This window comes from Manis pentadactyla, chromosome 4 (assembly GCF_030020395.1).
Source record: "Manis pentadactyla isolate mManPen7 chromosome 4, mManPen7.hap1, whole genome shotgun sequence".
NCBI lineage: Eukaryota > Metazoa > Chordata > Mammalia > Pholidota > Manidae > Manis > Manis pentadactyla.
In genome coordinates, this window is record NC_080022.1 from 67,149,237 (window position 1) to 67,174,100 (window position 24,864).

General features: G+C 35.2%; 1 long non-coding RNA gene across 1 annotated transcript in view; it reads left to right on the forward strand.

The window, feature by feature from the left end:
- The window catches only part of LOC130683371 (uncharacterized), a 261,280-nt gene that overhangs the window by 127,502 nt on the left and 108,914 nt on the right, over nt 1-24,864 (forward strand). The gene's annotated exons all lie outside the window — the stretch shown is intronic.

Consider the following 24,864-nt stretch of genomic DNA (forward strand, 5'->3'; position numbering starts at 1 on the left):
GATTAGACCTGGCACCCTTGTCACAAATCCATTGACCACATGTTTTTTTTTTCTTTGACCCCCAGTTCAATTCCATTAGTTTATACATCTATCCTTATGCCACTACCACTCAGTTTTGATTACTGTAACTTTGTGGACTGGAGAGGGGAAGTTCTGTCATCACTGGACTCCCATGTCACACTGGTAGAATTGAAGAATTACAAGAGATATTTTTATAGTCAAGGACTGGGTTATGTTTCAACATTTTCACCTATATATTCTTAGCCTACTTGAAATGGAGACTTGAAGATGTAGTCATCCTGTGGATAGTAAAAATTGGCATCATAAATACATAACATTTTTTGTGTCACAATATATATTAAAACTATTCAGGCACACATATGCATATATATATATATTTTTGTAGCATGTGTACTTTATACACTATGCATGCTTGTTTCTCTGTTTATCTCTGGGAGGAAGCTTCATTTCCTATCATCCCTTTATTTATGAATATATTCTATACTTTAAATATGACAGACTACTTAACTTTTCTCAACATAAAATTCTATCACACATTTTACATGATCTTTTCCTGTTTAAATGACCTTTCTTTCAACTTCATTTGCAAACCTCCTATTTATCATTCAAATCTTAATTCACATTTCATATTTTCTGTCACAACTTGCCAAGGAAACATAAATCATTTCATTATATCTTCAGAGCATTTATATAACCATTAACAATAACTTTCATTTACTCAGCACTTACTATGGAACAGGTACAATGCTGAGTGCTTTATAAGCTCCTCTCCTTTATTCCTCAAAATGGCCCTATATACTATCATAATCATTTTTCTCCAGGGATGGAAAATGAGGTTGAGAAAGATGAGATAATGTGTTTAAGCTAAAACCTATGCAGAGCACTGTCTGAAGTCCATGATCTTAACAATTATTCCACGTGGACTAATAATGTTTTATCATCTGCCTCCACATTTCCTTTACAAGGATCTCACTCATGAGTGGATGCAGAAAAAATTAAAAATCACAACATTCATTTGATGTGCTGCTGCTTTTTCCTCACTGCCAGAGATTAATTGCAAACCTATTATTTCTGTGATATGTGTTGTCAATCTCAACCTCCTTGGAAGAAAGTGCTACAAAATCAGTAATAGCTCCCACCTTATGTTATCTATATAATATTAAGTGTTCTGAACGAATACATAGTCAACAATTTCTTCTCCCTATGTGGATCAGCTGAGTGAGGTCTTCTATTTAGTGAAGCAGAGCTGGTCTACTTAAATTCCTCATTAGTGATTGTGTCTAGGAAATAAGCTAATTTGGGCATAAACAAGTAAAATTTGAAAGAAAACTAAAAAATATATCAGATATGTTATTTTAAGTTTGGGGACAACTTACATTTGAAAATGTTAATGTTTTAGATGACCTGAAACACAGACTTTCTCCATTATTGACTTACTGAGATTGGACTTATAGAGGATAACTAATCCTTACCATCAAAAATAAGCTGTCTCAAGAAGCAGTGGCACGTCAACCTGCCATCACCAAGTGGAACATATCTGTTATAGGTAGAATTTTTCTGTGATAGCAAATGATCTTTCTCAAATATATAACATACAGTTAGTGTCTCATATAGATGTATCCAAATTAATTTAAAAATCATTAGACTTATGTCCTTGAATTTTGATTTAGAGATGTTGTCCTGAATCAGTCAAAACCCATTGTAAACAATAGTACACCAAGTATTTAAGTTTTTCTCAGATCCCAGACCTCCTGCTCTTTTACATAATAGTCCTTAGAGGCTTATTTGAGTAAAATTTGAAAGAAAACTAAAAAATGTATGAGACAGACTGTCACAGAATCCCTGAACATTATACACACACACACATGTGTACACATAAATGTGCAACAAATACATACATAGCGAATCCTGAGTTTGAGGTGGGAGCGAGGACTTCTTTAAAAAAGTATTGTTCTAAGTTATTTATAAACAAGATTTAAAAAATAACTACTTCCAAAGATTTAGAGTAAATAGCAAGTGTCTGCTGACCTATGTCTCTAGAGTAAGAATCTCCCTCTGTCAGTTTTAAGGCAGCCTTAATAAGAATGTGAATCCTTGGTCAGTTCATTTATTTGTTCAATTATGATGTAAATAAAAATAGTAGACCAACTGACTTGCATTAAACAAGCCCATCTTGTGCTTTTGAAATATTCCATTCTATCTCTATTTTAAGGTAAAAATAGCTTATTTTATTAATGAATTTCTTCATGTTATATACATACTTATCTTTGAGGATCTTCTAATTTTATATCTTCAAATAATTTGCAACTAAATTCTATTAACAAACTACATTATAGCTTTAATGAACTTTTTAAAAGCTAATGCTTTTACACTGTTTAATGTGCATATGGTCCCATTTACACTGGAGTCATATGTCACCATCTAGTCGTTAATAAATCATTTTTGAGCAAATTTTAAAATTAGTGGTTCTGGTTCAACATGTAGATATTACTTTAAAAAGTAACCCATTCATCAATCATTTTATGTTAATGCTCCAAACTATGAACTATTTCAGAATGTTAGCTAATTCAAATGTATTAACTTTATATTAAAAAATGAACATCTAATAGATATATGTTTATAAAAATTAATCTATATATTGTTTTACTTTTTAAAGATAAAATAGAAACACATAATATAAAAAATATATATTATATACAAATGTTATGTATTCTAAAATACATTTCAAATAAAGTTGAAACAATTTTTCAAAAAGAAAAAAAGATTTTCAGTGCATATACTTTAACCAGATATTGGGTTTTGAGATACTACATTAAGAATTTTGAGTTTAACTGTTGAAAAATATTTCCATGGATGGATATAAGGTAAGCATAAACATTTTTTAAGATAAGTAAAATAAATAAATATTTCAGTAACTATTGTAAAATAATAAAATGCCATTTGATTCATAGGTTTAGCATTTATGTAATGGTCAATAGCTAAAGTAGATAAAATGCACATAAGTTAAGGGAAAGGAAAATTGGCTGATTATATTTTGTAAAAAATATATATTTTATTTTTTAAAAACAGTTTGGGTTTACAAAAAAACTGAAAGGAAGATCCATGTGCCTCCTGCCCACACACATGCATAGCCTCCCTATTATCAACATCACACGCCAGAACGGTACATTTTTATCAAGGCTGAACCTACCCTGTCTCATTACAATCATCTCAAGTCCATAGTTTAACTCTTAGTGTTGTACCTTTATGGGTTTGGACAAATGTATAACAATATGTATCCATCATTTTGATATTCAGAATATTTTCAAGCACTAAAAATTCTCTGTATGCTGTCCATTCATTATGTTCCCTGCCCCCATCCTAACACCACTGATGTTTTTACTGTCTCCACAGTTTTGTTTTTTTCCAGAATGTCATATAGTTCAAATCATACAGTATGTACCCTTTTCAGATTGTCTTCTTTCACCTAAGAATATGCATTTAAGATTCTTCCATATCTTTCCATGGCTTGATAGCTCATTTATTTTTAGTGCTGAATAGTATTATTATCTGGATGTACCACAGTTTATTTATTCACCTACAGAAGGACATCTTGGATGCTTCCAATTTTTGGCAATTATAAATAAGCTGCTATAAGCATCAGTGCATAGGTTTTTGTGTGGATGTAAGTTCCAACCCCTTTGGATAAATACCAAGGAGTGCGATTGTCTGATTGCATGGTAAGAGTATGATTAGTTTTGTAAGAAACCCCAAAAGTGACTTCACTGTTGTTGCATTCCCACCAGCAATGTATGAGCGCTCCTATTCACATATTGCTAGATCTGGTATTGTCAGTGTTCTGGATTTGGCCATTCAAATAAGTATGTGGTGCTAGCTTATTGTTTTAATTTGTTTGTCCCAGATGACACATATGTGGAGCTTGACACTAATATGTTTTCTTTGGTGAATTGTCTAGTAAGGTCTTTGGCCCATTTTGTAATTGGGTTATTTTCTTTTTGTTGATTTTTATGAGCACTTTCTAAATTTAACTTATATGTAAGCATATATATATATATAATATATATACATAAACATATAAACAATTACATTGTTGCTATTATTTTGATCAGACTGTTATCTGTCAGATCAGTTAAGAATAAGAAAGATAAAATATTTTCTTTTACCTCCACGTGTTCGAACTTCAATGCTCTTCCTTTCTTTATGTAGACCTGAGATTTTCACTTGTATTATTTTTCTTCCCTCTAAAGAACTTCTAACACTTCTTGCCAGTCTAGTCTACTGGCAACAAATTTCCTCAATTTTTATTTGTCTGAGTAACACTTTATTTCTCCTGTCGCCTTGAAAGATGATTTCTTCTCAGGGTGCAGAATTTAGGTTGGTGTTTTTAATATCTCAACATTTTAAGTATTTCACTGCACTATCTTCTTGCTGGCATGGTTTCTGAGAAGAAATTGCATGTACCTATCTTTGTTCCTCTCTGGATAAAGTGTCCCCCGCCTCCCCCCATCTTCTTTTTGGTATTTTTTTTCTTTAATTTTCTGTAACTTGAAATGATATGCCTAGGTTTATATTTTGTTTTATTTTGTTTTGGCATTCATCCCGCCTGGTGTAAATCTGAGCTCTGTGGGTCTGACACTAATTTGTAGAAATTCTCAGTCATTATTGTTTCAAATATTTTTTCCCTTTCTCTTTTTAATTCTTCAGGTATAAAATTATATTTTTTGCAACTGTCCCGCAGTCCTTAGACATTCTGTTTTTTTCTTTTTCTTTTTTCAGTCTTTGTTCTCTTTCCTCTTGGTTTTTGAGGATTCTGTCGATTATAATATCTAGCTCAGAGATTCTTTTCTCAGTCATGTCCAGTCTGCTAATAAGCCCGCCAAAGCCATTCTTCATTTCTGTTTTTTTTTTTTATTTCTAGCATTACTTTTTTGGTTCTTAGGATTTCCATCTGTCTGCTCTTGCATGCTGTCCACTCTATCCATTAGTGCCTTTAGCAAATTAGCCATAGTTGTTTTAAACTCTTGGTTTGTTCTTTCCAGCATCCTTGCCATGTCTGATTCTGATGTTTGCTCTGCGTCTTCAAATTGTGTTACTCTGCCTTTTGGTATGCTTCGCGATTTCGTTTTCTTGACAGCCAGACCTGATGTGTTAGGTAAAGGAACTGCTGCAAATTGGCCTTTAGCAATGTGGTGTTGAGGTGTCGGGGAGGAAAGGCACTCCAGTCCTGTGATTAGGGCTCAGTCTGTAGTGAGCGTAGGCCCCTGGACCGTGAACTTCACAAGCGTTTCTCAGATTTTTCTCCCTCTTCGGATGTGTTAGTGCTTCTAGAACCAGCTGTAGTTGAGTACTTTACTTCCGCTGGTCAGTTAAGCAGATGTTAGGCTCTGGTTAACTAGTGTGGTCTGAGGGCAGTCCTTGTTAAAAATACAGTGCTCTGGTGTATTTCAAAATAATTCCTTTACCCCTCTTCCTGTAAGAAGCATAAAAGGATTTTTCTCTGATACTGTGGGAATGTGGTAGAGCTGCTGGAGATAAAGCTCATGATAATTTGGGTGTCCCCTGTGAGCTGGGTCTCTCTGGAGTTTTTAACAGAGTTGTTTGCACTGAGCCTCCAGCAATTTGTCAGTTACAGTTCATATTTTTCTGCCTCAGCACTGATTTCCATGGAGGCTTACATTCTTGAGTCTCTGGCCCCATGAACTGTGACTGCCTGTGTCTGCCTGTCTTTCTAATCTTGGGGACAGCAGTTTGCTCTGTGTTCTCCCTTTTCTTATGGAGCCTAAAAATGTTGTGAATTTTTCAACTTTTATCTTTTTGTTATGACATAGTGGGGACTTCCAAGTGCCTTACATGTGGAACTGGAAACTGGATTTTTAAAATTACATTGTTAAGAGATGCTAAATATTTAAAACCCATTGCACATGCTTGAAATGATGATGCAATCCTCTATGACTATAGTGTAGTTCAGTATTATTTGTAGAGATAACGTGAGATACTATTTACATTAAAATTACTATTGTTTTTCCTTTGTTAATACATTTATTAATTCATTTGCTCACTAGAGTATGTAATAAATATATTTTCTATACAATTTATACTACATGAAAGTCACATATTTTGGATCACTTTTCAAAATATCCAGCTTCGATCCAAAAGTCTGTTTTTTAAAATTTTTAGCACCATTAAACTTAATATGCTATTTCTGTTAAAATTATTTGCTTTTATTTCCTTTTCCTTTTCCCTTTTTTATTCCTTTAGTTCCAAATGGGAAAATAACCCTTTTATCATGGGTTTATTCAAAACACAACTTTCCCTAATATGTTCTTTTCTTTTTTACTTTGATGGATAAGACGCAAGGAACAAACTCTTCTTTGTCTACATAATCACTGGCTAATTGTTTAGAAAACTGACTACTGTTTAGAATTAGACAAACTTAGCTATCATGCAAGGAATTTACATTAAATGTATACTTTGCTGAATGTCAGCAATTTGCCCAAGTGCCAGAAATAAAAGTAGTATAATAAGAGATGTGATGAACAAGAAGAGCCAATCCTTTTTGGTTATTCACAATGCAACTTGAATTGTGCATTCAAATTATTAAAATAGCCAGTGATATTAGTCAATTTAGAAGCAATATAATAAACAGTGTAACCATAGCCTATCTGTCCTATTGTGCCTATATAAAGTTATTCTGTTATGGAAAACCTCTAGAAGGTTGGAGCTATGTTTAAGTCCATGTATAATATTTTTTAGATGTTACAAAAATTTAGATTGAAAAAAGATAAACACACTCCTTTTCCTTTTTTCAATATAAAATTATATTATGTATATAATTTAATATATATATATATATATAATTATATTCAAGGTAGGTCAAGATTAATATACATTTATTTTCTAAGTGGTTGAAAGAGGTTTGTACTTGTACTTACATATACACATACCTCCTAACCATGTGGTTTGTTCAGTTACAAATAATTTTATTCATTTTTAAGGTAGAGGGCTGATTAAGGGAGGTGGAAGTTGTCATAGAATTAAAAAATATATAAAGAGATTATATAAATAGCAAGAAATGAGCATGCTTATTGTTATGTACATAGATATGACATGAACGAAAACTCTTGCTAATGCAGGGTGACCTCTGCTTTTACAACTAAATAGGAAAGGAAAGAGGGGACATTAGAATGGTTGAGAAATTTGGGGTATCTGAAGAATAAGTGAAAAAAAGATCTTCACACACAAAAAATCACAGATTCTCCCTTTCTTCAGGAAGTCTAAACCCAATACAAGATAAAGATGTAAGTTTGAGGATATACTTTCTAGAAGCTCAGCCTGCCTGAAACAGGGATATGGTTTTATAAAATGTGATAAGGTAAATACAAACGGAGTCAGCATGGCTAAAGGAAGCAACTAAAATGGAGCCAGGAGACCATTAAGGAAACGGGCTCTGCACATGAGGGCAGTTTCATATCTCAAAAGAATGCCACATAAAGCTTGTTGCCAAACCATGTTCCTGAATGCACCAATTGTTAAGGATTTATTTGGATTCTTACCTGGCTTCTGCCATAGCAAACAGTGAGGCACTGAAACATGTACAAAGTTTTCTGCCAGCTCCAGTCACCAAAACATTACAAACAAGTTACATAAGTGAATAAACTTACTGCTGTTTACCTTGAAAAACACCAAACTGTTGTCAGCAGTTGAGAGCAAGGTTTGGGGTGTTCTCTAAATCTATGTATCCCAGGCTGCAATTCCTAAAATCCCAAATAAAACACAACATTTTTTACAGCATCTTTTTTTTTTTTTTTGGTTGATCGATTGCTGGATTTATTAAAGTAGTGCCGTTTAAGAAAAACCTGTAGGGGACAGGGAGAAAAATGAGGAAGACGAGCTGACATGAATGTGATCTCAGATAAATTGCGATTTCAGCTTTCTGATCCAAAGAGCACTCGGTGTGAATTGCATTGCAGAGCTATTCCACCTTGAGGCTAAGGAAGTAGCTTTGTACACTAACGTTTTGAGGCACCTAGGACCTCCCTGGGCGTGGAGATGCAGCTGAGGAAGACAGTGGAGGAGTTGGCTCTGTCAGCCAAGGGCAAGACTTCAGAGAAGGTTTTGTGTATAAGCCCTTTTTTTCAGCACTTCAGCAGGAGTTGAGAGCACCAGCCAATACAGGGGACCTGGGTGGGGCACACACAGACACTTTATTATGCTAATCAAAGGTACAAAATAACATGGGTGGAAGCATTTAATTTCAGCTGGGTGATTTGTTAAAGACGTTATGAGATGTAGCCTTGGTTTCCCTATACAACTAGAGCTTGCAGTTGAGGTTCACCCATTTCTATATTCCTGTAGAATTACTTGTGGGAGATACCAGAATTCCTTTGGCAGTGATTTTTAAAGCTGTATCCAGTAAAATAAATTCAAATAACTCACTTCCGGTTTTTATAGGCAATATTACCAGTGAAGGTTGCAGGTTATCTTGAAGAAATATAAAACATGAAACAAAGATATTTTATGGTTCAAACCTTTATAGTTTCTGTCATTTTTTACTACTGCACTTTTATGCAGCTTTGAGTTTATGTGTGGTTTGTTGTTGTGGGGGGATATATTTTTCTATTTTGTGTTTTTGGAGCTAGCGTTTTAAAGATCTTATTTAGGAAAGTCTTGTTTTTCCTTTCCATTTCCATTGTAATCTTATGATTTAATGACAATAGAGGGAGCTAGATTGTGTTGGGAGTTTGTAAAATTCATATGGTTAAGAGAATTAAATATGTGAGCATTGGAGAGTTACAATCCACCTACCAGATGTACTCAGGACATAACATAGATGTAGAAGGTGATACGACTGAGTCTGGAATATGTCCATAGTCTGCTTGATTTCAGAGTGTGAATCTTTTTTATCACAATTTTACTTTCAATTTTATATGCCTATGTCTGCATTAAATTTAGGTTTCTTGGATGTCCATACTTATTCTCATAGCATGATTAAAAAGCACAAAATGAGGGTTTTAAGTGTGACATGGTGAATATTGTTGATAGCAGTGTGTTGATTACACTGATAACTGTGATTTTTGCTAAAAGATAACTGAGATGTTCTCACCAAAAAAAAAGAAGGTAAATATGTGATAGATGTGTTAGTTAATAACCTGTATTAGGGCAATTCTTTTCAAAAAGAAAGTACGAAATTATTGTAGGCAGAAGTGTACTTCTAATTTTGGGTAAAATTGCAATTTTACCCAGAATCTCTTGCCTGGCCTTAGTGCATGTCCATATCAATAGAGATGTTTCCAAGGGGTGGAGAGAAATAGTCCATCTCCATATCAATAGATGATTACAAGGAGGAGCCAGGGCATATCTGGAGCAGAGAGGTTGGGTGGGGTAACTTTTTGTAGCTGGGTCACAAGAGACGCGGGCGAGCAGAAGTGGAGGACTGCTTGTAAACAATAAATGGGTTTCTTCCACTTTATTTCTCCCTTTGACTGATTATTGGCTCCAAAGGTAATTTGCCCTGGCCTGGGAACATATTTTCCCCCTGGAGTAATACTAATTTACTCAGGAGGAAGTAAACCACCCACTTATTTGAGAATTTATTAAATGTTACATAATCGTGGATTATTCCCAGTATAGCTTATTGTGTTAATTATATTATCAACTTTATGAATAATCCTATTTTCTTTTTTTACAAACGAAAGCTATGCAATGTTTGGAATGTTCTTTGAAGACCTGCCTAAAACATTTTTACCTGAAGGAAGGAAATCAATCTCTAGAGATAGAAATTCAGATTTTACATATAGGAACCTTTGCTATAATGGTCCTAAATTTCTTAGAGGAAATGATCTCCATTATTGCTTCCTTTTCTTCTCATAGTTTTTCAGCTCTCCCAGCACTCTTCAGAGTGTGGTGAGAGAGCTGTCAGACACTAAAGCAGAGACCTTTGGCAAACCCGTCTGGGAGAGGTGGCCTTAGTGTGGGGAAAAAAGAAGTCTATTGAGGGAGCAGCATATGGGTTGATTTGAAAAGATGTGGATCAAAAAGATTTGAAAAGTAGTGTTGAGCCAAATATTTTTTTTTAATCTCAGGATTAAGAAAGGTCAATTATGAAAAATTATAGAAATTGGAGTTGGATCTAGAGACTGGGACTCTCCCACCATACCTCCCGTGAGTCTTACATCCCCTGGCACAAGGGATGATTCCTTGAAGAAGTCTTTCCTGAGGTCTTCCCAGTTCCCTCTAGTCCGTTCTGTCACTCTTCCCTTTGTGCTCCACAGAACCTCCTTTGGTGTCTAACACAGCTAAGAACACATCAACATGCTACCACATCCAGCTGGAAGGGAGCACGGTCTTAATACAAAGTCTGGGATTCAACAACTTGAGTAGAGCTTCAGCTTGTATCTTCTCAGTTGTAGGTAGCTTATATATATGCTATGAATCATTTTTTTATACTGTAAAGCCATCAAATAGTACCATTTAATACAGATATTTCAAGAAAGACCAGACACAACATTTAATATGGATGTAAAACTATTTGCTTTGGAACATGACAAATTTCAAACCCTAGCTTACCACTTAATAGCTATGTTAATTTGGGTAAATTCTAAACTGTTTCTAGTCAGTAATCAATCTGCATCCAAACTGGAATGGGAAACATCACTAAGCTTGATGTTTGTGTGTTGATTGTTGCAATGTTTTTATTTATATACTGAATATAATAACTATATTTTGTATATGATATGAAGGATGGTCTTCTTTGATATGCCAATATTTACTAACTAACCTATTTTTTTACTGAAAATGTCATTTTGTAATATATTGTTTCCTTATATTCAAAAATTTTATTTCTGGATATTCTTTTATACAGACATATATCAATTCCTTTGATAAAACTATACACTTTTTATTATAGTGAGTTTAGAGTAAGTTTTACTATTTGGTAAGGTAAATATAGTTGTGAAGTTCTTTTTTACTACAATGTTCTGAGATTTTTCCCAGATTTTTTCTTTCAAATTAATTTTAAAATTAAATAAAGTTAATACATTAAGGTTTTAAAATATCTCCATTTGCATAATAATTGGAATACATATTAATATGATTGGACCTTTTTCTCTAAACTCCAGACTCATGTGTAACTATCTATATTCCCATTTGGAAATTTAATATAAGCATCTCCACTTAACATATGTAATATCAAGCTTCTGCTGTAACCTTTCCCTTCTCAGTTAATGGCAACATCCTCTGTGAACTCAAGCCAGAAACCTCAATGCCATCCTTAACTCTACTATTTCCTTTATATCACAGATCCAGTACCAGGGCTTTAGCTTTCAAATGTATCCAGAATACAATCCCTTCTCACAAGTTCTGTGGCTACAGCCTGGTCCAGGCCACCTTTATATTTCACGTGGACAGCTTTAAGAACCTCACAGCTGCTCTTCCTGCCTCTGTTCTTGCACCCTTCAGCATGGTTGGTGAAACGCCCAGAGTCATCCTCTTAAAAATTAGTCAGATATGTCGCTCCTCTGCTTACAGCCCGGTATTGACTTCCCATCCTGTTCAGAGTAAAGAACAAAAGCAATGATATAATCTGGTCCTTTCTCACTGAACTCGTCTAGTCCTTTACCCTTTGCTCATACCACTTCAGCTATATTACCTTCTTACACAGTCTCAACTCAGAGACATTGTTATCCTCTTTGCTTGCAAGGTGCTTTACTCAGATGCTACCTGCCTTGACCTCCTTCAAGTGTGCATTCAAATGTCACCTTCTCAATGAAGCTCTTTCCCACCGTTCTATGAGAAACTGCTATGTCTATCCTAGTTTGTATTTTCTTCTACTGCTGTATTTTTCTCCATAGCTTTTTGCCACTGTTCAATATTCTGGTTTATGTTTTTATTGTCTGTATTTGACCTCTGTCATTACTGCATTCCCAATACATAGACTAGTAAAAATGAACATTTCTTGAAACAATGAAAGATAAGGTATATACAAGAATTAACATTTTCATGATAATGAAATGTGTTCTTGCCATAAAAGAACACAACTATTTTTTTCATTTATTTAGGGTTTATTTCATGCCTTTCAATACATTTTACAACTCTTTTAAAATGAGCTGTGAAGACGTAGCTCTTTTAAATACTTTGTTCCAAATATTATTTGATAGCTTCATCATAGTTGAGTTATTTTCCATTTTAAATGGAACGGGTTAAATGCGTTACTGTTACTTTGGTAAATGGTAAATGGGTTATTTTACATTTTAAAAATGTAGCTATTTTAAAAAACCTACCAATATTTAATATTGATTTACATCTAGACACATACCAAATTATTTTATAATTTCTACTAGTTTATTAATTCTGCTACTATGTAAGATTGTGGAATTGTAGCATTTTGTTCAGTAGTCTTTAGCTATTATTCCATGGCCTCCCAAAATTTCAGATGAAAAGTCTAGTGCTAATCTAATTCCCATATTGCAGATAGTCCCCATTTCCCCTTGTTGTCAACCTGTTTAGGTTTTCTCTTTTTAATGTGGACTTTATAAATATTCATGAATCCTGTCTAGAAGTTTGTGAATCTTTTCAATATGCAGAATCAAATCCTCCAGCTCAGGAAATTTTTCTTCTATTATTATCCAATTATTAGTTTTTTACCTTTTCCTTTTTTCTGCATCTGACACCCCAAAATTTCCTACATTTTTAGATCTTCACATAGCTGTCTTTCTTATCTGTAGCTTTTCCTTCAAGATTCCCAATCCTTTCTATTCTTGCTTTGTATTATGAAATTGCATTTTCTATTTGATCTTCAAGATCAGAAGATATGTTCTTGGTGGCAATCCTTCTAATTTCCAGTTCTTTTATGACTTTTTACTTTCAAAAATTATGTGTTCCAGAATACAGTCTGTACTCTAATTCCTTGTCCACGTGTATTAGTAAATGTTAATTTTTTTTCTGATTCCATCAATTCCATTTCAGTCACAGCCAACTATTTCAAATAAACACTTGATCTTCCTGTAGTCATTTAAAGTGATTTATTATCCTTTTATCTAAATTGTCTGTTCCATCAGCATTCATAGGATTCTACAGAATTCTAGCAGCTGTGTTTGGGAAGTCAAGCATAGAAATGTCTGTTCTTACACAAAGAAATAAAAAGCATTAAGATTGGTAAATAAGAAGTTAAACTGTCACTGCAGATGACATGACATTGCACATAAAAAACCCTAAAGAATTCACTCCAAAACTCCTAGAACTATTAACTGAATTTAGCAAAGTTGCAGGATACAAAATTAATACACAGAAATCTTTGGCATTCCTATATACTAAAGATGAACTAGCAGAAAAAGAAATCAGGAAAAAATTCCATTTACAACTGCAGCAAAAAGAATAAAATACAAAGGAATAAACCTAACCAAAAAGGTAAAAAACCTATACCCTGGAAACTACAAGACACTCTTAGGGGAAATTAAAGAAGACACCAATAAATAGAACTGCACCCCGTACACATGGATAGGAAGAATTAATATTGTCAAAATGGCTATCCTGCCTAAAGCAATCTACAGATTCAATGCAATCACTATCAAAATACCAACAGCATTCTTCAGCAAACTAGAACAAATAGTTCTAAAATTCATATGGAACCACAAAAGACCCTGAATAGCCAAAGCAATCCTGAGAAAGAAGAACAAAGCTTGGGAGGATTAAGCCCCTTAACTTCAAGCTCTACTACAAAGCCACAGTAATCAAGACAATTTGGTACTGGCATAGATCAATGAAGCAGAATAGAGAGCCCAGATATAAATCCAAACATGTATGGCCGATTAATATATGATAAAGGAGCCATGGATATAAAATGGGGAAATGACAGCCTCTTCAACAGCTGGTGTTGGCAAAACTGGACAGCTATATGTAAGAGAATAAAACTGGATTATTATCTAACTCCATACACAAAAGTAAACTCGAAATGGATCAAAGGCCTGAATGTAAGTCATGAAACCATAAAACTCTTTGAAGAAAACATAGGCAAAAATCTCTTGAATATAAACATGAGTAACTTTGTCCTGAACATATCTCCTCAGGCAAGGGAAACAAAAGCAAAAATGAACAAATAGGACTACATCAAACTAAAAAGCTTCTGTACAGAAAAGGATACCATCAGCAGAACAAAAAGGCATCCTACAGTATGGGAGAATATATTCATAAATGACATATCCAATAAGGGGTTAACATTCAAAATATGTTAAAAGCACCCATGCCTCAACACTCAAAACACAAATAACCTTATTAAAAAATGGGCAGAGGATCTGAACAGACATTTCTCCAAAGAAAAAATTCAGATAGCCAACAGGCACATGAAAAGATGCTCCACCTCACTAATTATCAGGGAATGAAAATTAAAAGCATGATGAGATATCACCTCACACCAGTTAAGATGGCCAACATCCAAAAGACAAGCAACAACAAATGCTGGTGAGGATGTGGAGAAAGGGGAACCCTCCTACACTTTGGTGGGATTGTAAATTAGTTCAACTATTATGGAAAGCAGTATGGAGGTTCCTCAAAAAACTAAAAATAAAAACACCATTAGACCCAGGAATTCCACTCCTAGGAATTTACCCAAAGAAAACAAGATCCCTGATTCTAAAAGACTTATGCACCTGTATGTTTATAGCAGCACTATTTACAATAGCAAAGATTTGGAAGCAACCTAAGTGTCCATTAGTAGCTGAATGAGTGAAGAAGATGTAGTACATATACACAATGGAAAATTATTCAGCCATAAAAAGAAAATAAATTCTACCATTTGCAACAACATGGATGGAGCTAGAGATTATTATGCTCAGTGAAATAAGCATGGAGAAAGACATGTACCAAATGATTTCAGTTATTTGTGGAGTATAACAACAAAGCAAAACTGAAGGAACAAAACAGCAGCAGACTCACAGACTCCAAAAAGGGACTGTTGGTTACCAAAGGGAATGGGTTGTATAGGGAGGGAGGGAGAAGGGGACTAAGGGGCATTATAATTAGCACTCACAATATAGGTGGGTCATGTGGAAGGTAGTATAGAATGGAGAAGACAAGTAGTGGCTCTATAGCATCTTACTACACTGATGAACAGTGATTGTATGGGGTATAGAGGGACTTGATAATATAGGTGAGTATTGAAACCACAATGTTACTCATGTGAAACCTTTGTAAGATTGTATATCAATAATACTTTAATTTAAAAAAATGTCTGTCCTTGTGTTTTGGTTGACAACTAATTGGAGAGTTATTACTTTCTGCCGAGGAATGGGGCAGTGCTTGATGTTATCTGAATTCTTATGTGTAAATCACACCCCTTTCCTATCCAGTGAGCCTGAGATTAATATTAATGTAGCCTAACCTGCAATTATCCAGGTTAGGGTGGTCCTCCCAGAATCACAAGCAGCCCTCTCTGCAGGGATTTCATTGGTTTTTGGTGTAAATATTTTTCTAGAGATCTACCAATCCCATGATTGACCTTCACCTAGAGAAGGGCAGTTCCTCTCCTTGACATACAAAGACTGAGCTCCCTTACCTGCCTTCTCCCAGGAGTCCTAGAAGCTGCGTGTGTTCTCAAAGCTCATCAGCATACTTTCCCTGATGGTTATATAGCTCTAGAAAGGGAGATAGAAAGGAGAAGCTGAGACCATCCTCCCAACTTGTTACATTCTCAGGTGCTCAAACTCTCTGAGACTAGCAGGTGTGAATCAAATGATAACAGTTTCCAGACTTTTTCATGTAAACAATCAGTAGTGACCACTATACAATTCAGTTCATAGTTACTACATTTGGTGTGAGAGGACAAAACTCCTTTCTCAAGCCTCTTGGGCAAAAGTGCAGCTTCACATCCTTTCTGCCAGTTATGAAAACTTTGTGGGAAGGCACAAGTTTACTTTTTGTTGTTTTCTTGTTTCTTTGAATATTTAGCTTTGATGAGTGTAGAGTGAAAAAATCATATAGGGTAAAGAGCTGAACACAGAGCTTACAGCAAAAGAGAGTATTGAGGCAAAGGGAATAAAAATATGATAATTTCTTGAAAAATGATTTAAGGAGAGGACGATGTCTTATCTTTGTGCCCTACAATCTCTCACGTGGCTCTTGAATGTTGCTAACCATGGCTAGAAGCACAATTTCCAACAAGTAAACTATAATTTAGCCGATGTTGTGAGAGGTGTACATGTCAACTGAGGGGCACGTATGGCTTTGCCTGTCAAGAGCTGCAACGTGAATGTACGCTGTTACTTTACCGAAGTGCATATAATTTCAGTTTCTCCTTTTCTTTACTGTGGCATTATCAAACTTAAACCCACACCATTTCCCTGCTGAGTCATTTTCAATACTTAAGAATATGCTTTCAAGCTGTAACTGCATCAGTACCTGTGGTTTTACATTCTATCGAGAATAAAAATGCCATTTTCTTTCCCTCTAGAACTGTCAAAACTCATGATGTTGAAGAGTTTATCTTGGAAAACATAGCTTTAGTCCTGCTACTGGTAGGATGTAGAGAGAGGCCTTCATTTCACAATGTCATGTTAATGATGCCAGTGATTCTTGTAATTGTGAAGAAACTGTAGTTCATTGACTTTTATTTTTGTGTTTCTGGGAAGGTAAAATTAATCACCTGATATGTGATATGACAAGTTAGAGATCATACTCTGTTAAAATAAATTATATTTGTATATCAAAGCCTCATGAATCAATGGTGTACTTTTTCAGATTAAGTGACACTAACATCTTCCTAGTTTCTTAAGAAATTTACATTTTATATGAAGGCTTACACAGATTGGAGCCACAATTTTATTGCCCATTATTACATGTCTGTAACTGATAAGAAAGTAAATAAACACCTGTTTGGCCTGATTCACTTAGCTTAATTCCATTGTTTTCCCATGTGTTTGCTTTGAATTTATACTCTCCAACTTTTGGATCAGAAATACTTTACCTCAATCTTACTTTTGTAAGCAACATTTAAAAACAAGCTTTTGTAAACCTGCATTTCCCAGTCAGATGCTGGGATCAGATGCATAACCACAAATTCAGGTTCTCACACTACACGTGTAATGTGTTTATTATAGTAATTTATCCTATATTTACCTGGTTGTTGGCAAGTCCTGGTTAGCAGATTGGATGTTTTTTCTATATTTGGTGAATTTACAACAGTGTTTCTTAGGAAAGTATGCTATGGTCAATTCATTCATCTTATTAAATGTGATCTCTAGAATTGGCAAACAGACCTTCTTTTAGGTTGTGTGCCCATTTTCTACACTCTAAAAGTATCAGTTTAGCATTGGTTCAAAAAATGCATATAGTTTTATTTAATAAAGAAAAAAATACAGTTAATTCCATTATTCAGAGATTCCATATTTGTGAATTAGCCTACAAACTAAATTTTATATGTAACCCCAAAATCAATACTCAAGGGCTTTCAGATCATTTTGCATACATGTGCCAACTAGCCAAAATTTTTAGTTGTTTGTGCATGTTTCTGGCTGAGGTTGAATAAGCAAGGGTCTGCCTTCTTGTTTCAGGTCTTATACTGCAAGCAAATTTTTCATTTTGCAACTTATTTAGTGCCACCCTTTTTGCTTTTTTGTTGTCGTTGTTGTTTGGTGACTTCACAGTTTACAGTGGCCCCGAACATGGTGCACAAGCTCTGTCTAGCGTTTCTAAATATAAGAAACTTTGACACGGCTTATGGGGGAAAACACATGTTCAATAAGCTTCATTCAGGCATGACTTAAGTGCTGTTGGCCATGAGTTCAATGTTACTATGGTACATCTAGAAAAAGGAAGAGGAAATTGACTTATCTGTACATAAGACTGCACTAGAAAGTGTCAAGGCAATATTTTAGTGTATGATGAATCTATGGAAAAGATGAAAAGTGACTAAATTTGTTGTTTCAACTGACAAAAGTATAGTGCACAGTATCATTGTGAGGCTAAAAACCAAAGAAACTATGGCCACGTTAGCCAGGGTCAGTCAGGAAAATGGTAAACCCTTTGATTGTTTTGGCTGGTTCATGTTTCAAAAAGTGATAGGGCATGAAAAAATGCTTAACTTCTAGGTTCTGAAGATCAGAAGGCTGTGGAAGAATTCCTTCTACATAGGAAAAGGGTTATGGAGAAGAACTTTCAATGTTGTTTTATAAGGATGTTGGCAAATGACCCATGTAACACAAATGGTGTTTTGGCTGATCCTGGTTGCTGGCAACCCCTGACAGATTGACTCTCTTGTTAGGGGCTAATGTAGCCGGTGACTTAACTTGAAGGCAATGCTCATTTACCATTCTGAAAATGCTAGGGCACTTAAGAATTATGTTAAATCTACTCTGCTTGTGCTCTATAAATGGAACAACAAAGCTTGGATGACAGCATATCTGTTTACAGCCCATTTACTAAATATTTTAACTTGCTACTGAGACCTATTGCTCAGGAAAAAAAAAAATTCTTTCAAAACATTACTGTTTATTGACAATGCATCTGTTCACCCAAGGATGCTGATGGAGATGTGCAACAATATTAATGTTTCATGCCTGCTAACACAATATCCATTTAGCAGCCCATGGATCTAGGACTCATTTTGACTTTCAAGTCTTATTAATTTCATAAGGCTATAGCTGCCACAGATAGTGATTCTTCTGATGGAATCCTCTGGGCAAAGTAATTGAAAACCTGGAAATGATTCATCATTCCAGATACCATTAAGAACGTTTAGGATTCATGGGAAGAGATCAAAATACCAACATTAATGGGAATTTGGAAGAAGTTGATTCCAATCCTCAAGGATGACTCTGAGGGCTTCAAGATACCAGTGGAGGATGTAACTGAAATGTGGTGGAAATAGCAAGAAAACTAGAATTAAAAGTGGAGCCTGAAGATCTGACTGAATTGCTGCATCTCAGGATAAAATGAACAGATGAAGAGTTGTTTCTTATGGAGGAGTAACAGAGATTTCTTGATAGGGAAACTTATTCTGGTGAAGATGCTGTGAGGACTGTTGAAATGACAACAAAGAATTTAGAATATTACATGAACTTAGTTGATAAAGCAGCAGCAGGGCTTGAGAGGATCTACTGCAATTTTGAAAGAATTTCTACTGGGGGTAAAATGCTACCAAACAGCATCACATGCTGCAGAGAAATCCTTTGTGAATGGAAGAGTCAATTGATGTGGCAAACTTCATTGTATTATTTTAAGAAATTGCTACAGCCACACTAACTTTCAGGAACCACCACTGATCAGTCAGTAGCCATCAACATCTTTGAGGACTAATACCAAAGAGAATTTAAAGAAGCATTCAGATGCTTAATAGAAGTACTTGTCTGCTGAGTGTTACTGAGATTCATTTTTATATATTTTTCCTGATGTGTGTTCTCCATTCTTATGTTTGGCAAGACCCTCCATCAGCAAAAGATTAGGACTCATTGAAAGCTGAGATAATGGTTAGTTTTTAACAATAAAGTATTCAATTAAGGTATGTTCATTTTTTAGACAAATGCTGTTGCACACTTAATGGCTATAGTAGAGTGCAAACATAATTTTATATGCCTGGGAAAAAATTCATTTGATTTGCTTTATTGTGATATTTGTTTTATTACTGTGGCCTGGAATTGAACCTGCAGTATCTTCAAGGTGTACCTATAATAGCCAACATCCTTTTTGACCCACCAACAAGTGCATATGTCCACATATATAGACATATATATATATATATATATATATATATATATACCCACACATATATATTGAGAAAGAGAAAGGGAAGAAGGAAAGAAAGTGAGAAAAAAGAAAACACATATATTTTAAAGAAATGGCTCATGAGATTATAGAGGCTGGTGAATCCAAAATCTGCCTAGTTGGGCTGGAGACCCAAAGAGGAGCTGATGCTGCAGCTTAGGTCTGACGGCTACCTGCTGGCAGATTTTCTTGCTGCTTGGGGGAGACCAGTCTTTTGTTCTTTTAGGCCTTCAACTGATTGGGTGAGGCCCTCTTACATTATGGAGGACAATTTGCTTTACTCATAGTCCACTGATTTGATTGTTAATCCCATCCAAAAACACCCTCACAGAAACATCTAGAATAATATTTGACCAAATATCTAGGCACTGTGTCCAATACAAGTTGACACACAAAATTAATCATCATAATATTGAAGCTAGATTTATACTTTTATGTTACAAATCCAGTCATGTCCCATTGTCCTTAATGGGATTCCCAAAGGCCAGACATCTGCTCCCTTCCCAGCTTCATCTGACAGCTCTTCTTTGCCTTTAATGTCAACTCATTGAACCTTCTCTGATCCCTCTAATATGTCAGATATCCCTTGTACATCTTTACAGCACTATGTTCATTTCATGTGTACCACTGACCAAACATGACAATTTATATTATTTTAGTAGTGGTTTACTGTAATATTCTAAGCTCTGTGACAACAGAACAAATGTCTATTTTTGATTATATTTGTATTTTGCTCACCATAGTATCTTGATCACGGAGCACATCAAAAATAATAAATATTGTTGAATGAATGGTTGAGAATAAGAAGAATCACCAAATACCCAAGTACATTTCTATGGTGAACATCAATGCGCCAGCCACAAGAAAGGGGGGACACACAACATGAAAAGTACATAAACAATAATCTCATTGACACTCAGTAGACATGTACTTCTATTCAGCTTCTGGATGCTTCTTTAAATTCTCTTTAGTATTAGTCCTCAAAGATACTGAATATTCTGGTTCTTTTCCCTGAATATTTTTTACACTTATTTAACAAAGAACATATCCCCACACATGACCTCTGTAAGGGTATGATTATCAATCATTTTCTAGAGGAGCAAAATCAGTTCATACCAATACATATAACTTGACCAAGAACCCATCCCCATTCAAAGCTGGGAAATTACTGTTATGCAGGTTTTCCCAACATCCTACTTCTCCCTTCTTATCTAGAGATTGCCAACAAATGGGGTTTAATGCTTGCAGCTTACTGAGTATTCAGAGTATACTAAGCCACATATAGGAGGACTCTAGTAAGAAACTTTCCCAGTAAATGCAAGAAAAGAAACTCTTCTGTAGATGTTAGGACTAAAGGAATCTGAGCAGCAGGAAGCTTTAGCACTGAATGCTAGTAAAGGAGAATGTGAGCCAAGAAAATAATATGAAGAGGAAGTTAAGCAGTGGGAGGCTTTAAAGAGAAAACATATACTGTGGTCTAGAAACTAAAATAAGGTAAAGAAACAAAAGCCAGAGAAGAAGAGAAGAGAAGGAAACACACAAAATAGCAAAGGAAACACACACACACACACACACACACACACACACAATATTAAAGGAGAATAACAAGGAGAAGTGTCTGTAGCCTTTCAATAGGAGACACAAGGAGTCAGGAGGGTAAGTGAGGCAATCATAAAATAAGGCTAAGGGAAAAGGAAATTAGAAATAAATACTTACACTTTTCATAAAGGAAGGAATATTCCTCTTTTGGATTAGAAGAAAGATGGGGATTAAGCTTTTTTAGTATAATATCACAAGTGAGAAAAGAAGACAGGTGGGAAGCAAGAAGCTCTTAGTAATGATGTTATTAGAAGATTCTCTTTTAATGTTAGAAGTTCCAACAAAGATTCTCTCCTTGGCCAATCTCTACTGAGGCTCTTCTGAGCTCTCTTCTCAACTAGGTCTTGGTTTTTGGACTCCCATTGTCCAGTTTTAGCAAGAGTCCTGTTGAGTCAGTTTAACCAGAATTTCCATCCTTGATATCTAATTAACGTTGATACCTGGTCCTGATGTTTTTAGCCCTCTACCAACCCCCAGGTGAAGCCTGATCCCCCTGGCCTGCCTTCAACAAGAATCTTGTTAGGTCCATTTAATGAGAATCCACCTTCATCCCTGAAGTTTCCTTTTAGTAATTTTCCATCCACTAATCTTACCCCGATCCTTGGTTATAATTCTTTCATTTCTTTATTGTATTTGGAGTTGAGCCCAATCTCTTCCTATTGCAGAATCTCATTTCAGTTTCTTTATCCTAATTGATCTTTAACAAGTGTCACTGAATATCTTTACCTTTAACACTAGTATACAAGGGCTCTACAAAGAAGGTCTCCCACCTTGTAGAGTTGTTTTGAATATTGGATGAGTTAGCATACATGACATTGTGGAGCTTAATGTTGGTGATCTAAGAGGCGCATTTCCCTTCTGTGACAGTATAATTTTCAAAGTGGTAAAGTTATGACTCATCAAACAAGAAATGAAAACCTATGAAAGATTTTACTTAGTGATTTTAGTGTTTTTCCATCTACTGACCCCAACCTTTATTCCTTAGCTATAAATTTCTACTCTCCCTTGTATTCAGAGTTGAGCCGGATATCTTTTCCTACACAGAACCCATCCATTGTAGCAGCTTGCTTGTATACCTACCAAAATAGCTCCCTCTGAATAAAATTTGCCTTATTTATTACATTATGGATTAGAGATAGCAAGAGATGAGTATATCCGACATGCAAACATTGGCTGGTGTCTTTCCAAGAATAGAAGAGAACAGCCTCAAACTGTTTTGGACTCCCATTGTCCAGTTTTAGCAAGAGTCCTGTTGAGTCAGTTTAACCAGAATCTTCATCTAGAATTACTAAATCTAGAATTACTTCATAAAGGTTGTATTGGAAGGAAGAATATATTTTTTAATGCAAGCAATATATTAAATGGTAGCTAAGTTCGCATATGAAACTCCTGAAATATGTTTGTTCTAAAAAGAAAGTAAAGTATTAGTTTGGCGTGATACTGTTGGGCTCTGAGTTATCATTATTTATTATTATTATTATTATCATCATCATAATTATAATTATTTACTAATCTGGGTCACTGCTGTTTGGGTACACAAGGTTAAATTCAAAGACAGAAAGGAAGTAGATGGAAACATCTTGACAAATCTTAAGTGAAGTTTGAGAGTGAAGAATTGTTAGACACTTTCGAGGATGGAAACATTGAAGGCTAATTTTATCTAACTTCAGAAGTTATTAATGAAAAATGTTTATTAAACAGTAAATATGTGCCTTCATACAAGCTACGTATGAGCAATTCCAAGATCAGTCCCTGCCCTTAAGGAACCCAAATCTACTTATGACTTCTGTTTTCTCCATAGAGATCTATTATGAAATCCACTCTTCTGCTTATGACTCAAGTTGTTTAATGACATTTAACTATCTGAAGAGAGGACAAGGAAGAAAGGGATAGGCAGGAAAAGGTTTTTTGTTAAGTAGGTGGATTGAGTTAGACATGTAAAGAGGGAAAGGGACTATATCAGTTTCCTAGGGCTGCCAAAACAAATTACCATAAACTGGGTGGCCTACAGTCACAGAAATATATTCTCTCATAATTCTGGAAGCCACACATCTGAAATAAGGTGGTAGTGGATCCATTTTTTCTCCAAAAGACCTCAGGAAGATTCCTTCCTTACCTCTTCCAGCTCTGGTGTTTCCAAGTACTCCTTGGCTTGTGACCCCACCACCCCATCCTGTCTTCATTTTCATATGGCTTTTGATGTGTCCCTGTGTCTTCTCCTCTTGTCTTATATAATGAAGCTTGTCATTGGCTTTAGGGCTGAGTCATATAACTCAGGAGGATCTTATCTCAAGATCCTTAACTGCATCTGCAAAGACACTTTTTTCAGTTAAGGTGATATTCACAGGTTCTGGGGGTTAGGATATAGGTGTATTTTCTAGAGGGGCCACTATTCAATCCACTACATAAATTAAAATAGGAATCATTTGTGTATAAGAAGGTGATTGTACTGGAGTGATAAACCAAGCTTAGGAAAGGAAAACACCAATAGAAACAGCAACACAGGAAAGGGTTTGTGGAAAATAAGAGGGCTAAGAGAGAAGGGTGAGGCTGACTATTCTCTAACTCATGTCGTTATAATTGGACAAAAATATGGGTTGAATTTCAGAGAACTAAGATGAGGTTTTAAAGGATGTGTAGTGCTTTTGAGGATGGATATAAAAAAAAAGTAAGCACTTAAAAATAAGAATCTTGTGATACTGCCCTAATCCCATTGGTTCAGTCTAATTGGGAGCTACTGTCCTACTCTACAGGCAGGAGAGTTAGAGGAATATGATAAAATATAGCCAAGATTGCCCTATGAAAGGGCCCTGTTTATTGCCTAAGGTTAAGTGAGGATATAGCTGCATTTTTGTAGTAGTATTTTCAGGTTCTGAGTCTTGCCTTTAATAGTGGTAAACAAGCACTAACTCAAGCATTTTGAACAAAGGCAGCTAAATGGCATTCCTCAGTTAAAAGAACCCAGATATTTTCAAAGTGACTTTTTCTTTTTTTTGTGTGTGCAGACTCCTTATGTTTAAGGAAACTTGGAATCTGTGTCAGCTTTTGGAGGTATGTTATATTAAAGTTCCCTTAGGAAGAAAAGTGTAAGCTAAAGAAATGCATATCTTAGCTCTGTGTCCTTTTCTTTCCTTTAACATTGACACGAGCAGCCTTATCTGTAGCAGAAGCATTTGCAAAATACCCAGCAGGGACCATCTTCAGTTTATATTACACTTGACTCAGCACTGTACAAGACCCATGTGTTTTCAAATGTTTTTCCATATAATGGCCATCAGCTTTCAAATATGTGCAATCTGCAGGCAAGTAATACATGGTTGATTTTAATTGAAACAGATTAAATATTAGTTTCATAAAAATAAACATGTGCACATAACATCGTATTAGCATTTGCTTCAATTTGTACAGTGAGATGTGAAGCACTTTCTTCTTTAGAATGTGACAAAGCACCTCGGGCTACAGTGTGTAACTTCAAGGTTGTGCTAACCCTCTATA